Source organism: Drosophila albomicans, chromosome 3 (assembly GCF_009650485.2).
Source record: "Drosophila albomicans strain 15112-1751.03 chromosome 3, ASM965048v2, whole genome shotgun sequence".
In the NCBI taxonomy this organism is placed as follows: domain Eukaryota; kingdom Metazoa; phylum Arthropoda; class Insecta; order Diptera; family Drosophilidae; genus Drosophila; species Drosophila albomicans.
In genome coordinates, this window is record NC_047629.2 from 20,477,000 (window position 1) to 20,482,325 (window position 5,326).

The window sequence follows — 5,326 nt, forward strand, 5'->3', positions numbered from 1 at the left end:
ATCCGATAATTATTAAACCTGTCAAATCTACATAAATTGCTTAAAACAGGTTTCGAAAATTCCAGCTAAAAAAAAACAATAGCTATTAAGTTCCTACAGAACTTCAAGAGTGCACCTCGCTCAGTTGCATATGTGGCAGCTAGATGCGGAGTTGGGGCAGTTAAATAGATGACATGAAATGCCGCAGACTCAGTCAAGAGTCTCACTTGATGATGGGAATGAGGATGACGATGACGATGATGATGACGATGATGATGATGATGATGTTTGCCGCTTGGCCATTTGCTCAGTTGCAGATACATTTGCTGGTACAAGATACACATGTATCTTTGTATCTTTTTGTATCTCTGTGACTGGCGAAGCATTAAACAAGCGACTGAAAAAGACGATTTTGTATCGCATTTGGACAAGCGGACAAACAGACAGACGGACATTGAAGACGCACTTGTTGATTGTTTTTCTATTGTTGTTTTGCGTCTCGAACATTTCGAATGCTCAACTAAAAAGTTCACTTGTCTTCTTTTTTTTTTGTTTTTTTGGGGAGGCAGCTGGAAGATTGAAAGACTGGCCCCTGGTCAAGACAACAATAGAAATTTAGTTGTCTGTCAGGTGAAAATGCTGTCGGTGTGTTTTTTTTTTTTTTTTTTTGTTATTTTGGTGAGATGGGGGCATCTTTTTTTAGGCGCATTTGGGACTCACATAGTCGTAAGTGGAAAATTCAGCAAAGCCAAAATGATGATGTGCGGTTTATGCAGCCGAGCATAATTAAAAATGCATTTCCGAATGCAGTTGGGATGGCGGCATCGTCGTTGCCATTGGGGTCATAGGCATTTTGCATATCATTTGGCAACTGAATTTTCGTTTACATTTTACAAATGCGATATGCAAATGGCCAAGTGGAGAGTTGTCTAATCTCCACTCGAGACGGCCTTTGTGGGCATCAAATTGATTTAAAATCCAGATCTCTGTCTCATTGCCCAATGCCAGGTTGTAAGTTGTTTGCTGTGTGTTACGTGTTGGGGATTTGTGCAATTTTCACACAATTGTTTCGCATTGCATGTCGCATTAAGTGGTTACAGTAACTAATTTGATAATTAATTAAACAATGACAGCAATTCTGCATGCAATTGGGTCACATTTTCAAATGGGTCGGACGGATGTATTATAAATAGTATAGTATGATGCTATATGATGGGTCATACTTGATGTATGCACATATAAAATACAAAACACAACAATTTGCAATTAGTTAATCAGCCGGCTAAGTACAGAAATCCACATCAGCTGACGATCTCTTCACAGCGGGCAAAAAGCACTTCATTAACATTTGTTGGCTGTTGGTTTGTTGGCAAATATATTTTGCATGCCGGCGCAAAGATGATTGATGTTGCTGCTAGCTGCTATTTGCTTGTTTATTGTGGTGTCTGTTTGGCCAAAAAAGGGAAATTTGGTATTAATTACGCGCAACGCTTTGCCAGATGTATCAATATTGCTTTTACTAACGGTTTCACACATTTTTCACCCGCTTAACACAGCAGAGGGAGGGTTGCGAGGAGGGAGGAGGGAGTTTGGAGAGACGAACTGTCGATTCATTGAGAAATTAAACAACTTGGCTACAACCGCAACTGCTGAACTGAAGCTGCTTAGACGCCAAAACGCGCCTGATGAACGGAAGTTGGTAAGTAATTTAAACGCTGCCACAACGGCTGCGTTAATATTGTTAACTGATGCTGGCCGATTGGTTTTGCTTTCAGCTTGCTGCAGCAGCTTTTCTTTGCTGCTGCTGATGTTACTGCTGCTGTTCGTTACCTAAGTAATTGTCTTTCTTCCATGCGAGTACGAAAAAGTTGTTTCTTAAAAATTGGCGGCTGCTGTTAATGAAAAACCAATCGATCCACACTCTACTTAATACAGCGTTAACACTCTCCTCTGTATGGAGTCTACTACACTCGAACAGTCTGACGGAAGCAATTTGCAGCTCTTTCCGCCGTTGCTTTTATTTCTCACAGTCGGCTTCGAAAGTTAGATTCGCAGGGTTGCATTTGATTTCAATGCTAAGCCAGTGACATTGACACTTGTCCGCTGCCCCCTGCACTCCGCCCCCCTTACTGACCATTGTGACTCTTACACTGTTTGTCCCTGTCCACTTGTCACTACTTTTCGTCATTTTATTATGCACTCATTTTTCGTTTGTTTGCTGTTGTTGTCGTCGTCTGTCTGCTTTGCGCATGAGTCGCTTGTTTTACTCGCAGCTTAACACTGACATATCGCACGCTCCAGTGACCCACTAGGAGTGCACACAATTACACTCGCTCTTTCACACACGCACACAATTAGAAAAAATAACTGCAGAGTCCCCAAGGGTTGCCTGTTGATCGCGCTCTCTTTCTCTTCCATTCGCATTCGAACTGTCCATGAGCCCTTTTTTATCACAAGTTTCGGCGTTGCGCTTCAACGATTTTAGTTTTCAGTTTGTAGGCTAAGGTTCACTTATCATTGCTTATTGCACGACACGTTTTGTTGGTTTTTTGTATGAAACACACAATACGTTAAGCGAAATATACTAAATTAATAATAACAACTCTCTTAGCGTACATTTACTTCAAATCCCGTTGATGCTAACTCCGCTCTGACGTTGCGTGAGAGTCGCGCAAAGGTTGAAACGCGAATGAGCCGTCGACGTCGACGCTCTGGAGTCGAGCTTCGAGCTGCCTGCGCTCAACTCAACTTATCGCAGCTGTTTGTGATTGTTGTTGTTGAGCTTGCGTTTTGCTCTCTCGCGTGTTCGCTCTCTTTGTAATTTACCTCACTCTCAGCTGCTACTTGTTGTTCTTGTTTCACTGCCGCTTGCTGTTGTTATTATTGGCTGTTTTGTTCTGATCAACAGCTGGCGGTGCCATTTGGCAATTTTTAACTGGATTTTGGGAATAAACTAGTTTCTGGCCGAGGGGTTGGAGTAAATAGGGTTGTTTATTTGGTCGCCAAGGGCAACTTCATTCACAAGTTCTTTTCGTCTTTTTGCCATTCATTCTTTTCTTCCATTTACGCCTTAGCAATGCCTGCTGCCAAAGCTTTTCTCTCTTTTTGTGTCACACGACTAAACTTTGGTACTTTGCACAAGACGCAGCCCATTAATTTGTATGCATAAGGAAGCGACGCGAACGAAGATGGGAAGTGCAAAAAGCGAACCGTAAAAGCACTTAGAGATCCCAACGAACGAAGCCAACACAAGTTCGTATTCGGTATTCGGTTACACAAGTTCAGTTAGAAAGAAGTTGAGCTATAAATACACCCAGTTTATGGGTCGGTCAAGTGATTCGGGAAATGCCCTACGCCAAAACTGTCTAACTGACCAACTGACTAGTTGAGTGCTGCTTGTCCAACTTGTCCATGCAAAACGATGCGGCAACATCGCAGTATAGCATAGCTTAGTATACTGACTGCAATGGCAGCGACATGCACGGAATAGGAAGCGTTTAACTACCTATGAAAGACATTTGATACGTCAGGCGGACCAACAATAGTGACAGCGATATCCACAGTTCGACATACACACACACTCTTACACATTTACGCTTATAAGCTCAGACTGAAAGAGTGAAAAATACCCTGGAATGTTAAAAAAGGGAGTGCGACACATGAGTCGTGGCAACTCTCAAATTAAATATAAAAGTCAAGCAGACTAAATAAATAAAACAAAGCTCTTTAAGTCTTTTAAATATCATATTACAACTAATTTATGGACTTTATTTTATTATAAATATATTGATGATATAATAGAATTTAAAGACATTGAATCTTTTGTCTGTTTAGTTTATTACAGGGTATCTCTCAGTCGCTGTCCGTTAGCTGCTGCGTTCTCAGTTGTGTATTTTTTTAGCTTTTTGTTTTGTTTTTTGTATTTTTTATAAACTTTTTGCGTCTGGCTGGCGCAGCTGCTGCTGTTGGTGCCTCTGCTGGTCAACAGCACCGGCACATTGCACCTGACACGAGGCAGCGACGTAGCCAAGAGAAGAGGCAAGGCGAGATGGAGGCGCTTCAGTTTTGACCATTTTTCAAACATTTTGCCACTCACTTTTTTTGCGCACATCGTATTGATATGAGGTGTTCGAAGCATATGTTATGTATGTGTGTGTATTAAAGCTTGCCTTTTACCCCCACCTCAACAACAACAACAACGACATCGACAACAACAATGTAAGCAGCAACAATCACCGTTGCTTAAAGCCTGTCTAATGGCACACAAAGTTGCCCATCATCCTGTTGGAATTCCGCCCAAGTCATCATCAGTCAACACTGTCACCCGAACTGAAGCCGAGCTGAGGAATGCACAGAACATGATTGACCGTTAAGATAGGCATCAATGGAAGCGTGTGCAAAGCACGAATGATGAATGAAAGAGGGAAACGAAACGAAACGAAAAAGAAAAACAATAACAAACACAGCATTGAAATCCCATGGAGACGCATTCCACAAAAGGCAGCAACAACAACAGCAGCTGGCAAATCGTGAGCTAGATCTTTACATCAGAGACATAATTCAGTTGCCAATCAAATTTATTCGCTAGTTAGCGTCCAACCTGGTGAAAGTAATTCAACAAAACCACTTTCGATGCTTGGACAATGTACAATACTTGGCGTTCTTTTTGTATTTATAAGCTAATAGCCATGACTAAACTTAATGTATGAGAACTTGGTCAGCAGAAGAAGTAGCTGTGGCCTCCAAATATTAATCATTTATTGTTCAAGGTATTTTTAGCTGAACACTCTCTTTTATTTATTATCTCGAAACTGTCCTTTCCGTAGAGGGTATATTTTTAACAAGAGGAAGTAATCAGTGAGTATAAATAAAAACAACAGCAGCAACAAGTGGGAGTTGTCACGAATCACCCTGTTCTCTAACTGATAGCAGCACACGAAAAATTCATTGCATACTTTTAGGCAGCACGAGTTAAACTTGTTGCCAACAGTAAAAGCTCGCTACAAATACATTCTAATGAGGGCACAAAACTCATTTAAATACCAAACAGCGACTATTTATAAATATTGCTGATAACAATGATTTATCTCTGCATTTTCAGGCGGTCTGGCCCGCTTGTTTGTACCTGCGCAGCACGTAAAATGAGAGCACGCCAGAGTGAGAGAGCGAAAAAGGGAGAGATGTGAGAGCGTAGCATCCACAGCATCCAACAGCTGTTGTGGAACGTGACGAGAGTCCTATAAAACGACCAATGGCAATAGAATTTGCAGTAGTCCTGTTCAGTGATTCCTACCAAGGTGTTGGCAGAAGCAGCCTCAACAGCAGCAAACCCCACAAAAAGGGACAT

The 5,326-nt window shown here is 41.5% G+C and overlaps 1 protein-coding gene across 1 annotated transcript in view; it reads right to left on the reverse strand.

The window, feature by feature from the left end:
- Positions 1-2,688, reverse strand: part of LOC117570364 (titin homolog) — a 37,721-nt gene extending 35,033 nt beyond the window's left edge. The window contains exon 1 of the mRNA XM_052005094.1: positions 2,596-2,688. The gene's annotated coding sequence lies outside the window, so the exon portion shown is untranslated. The remainder of the gene's footprint in view (positions 1-2,595) is intronic.
- Between the last annotated feature and the right edge of the window lie 2,638 nt (positions 2,689-5,326).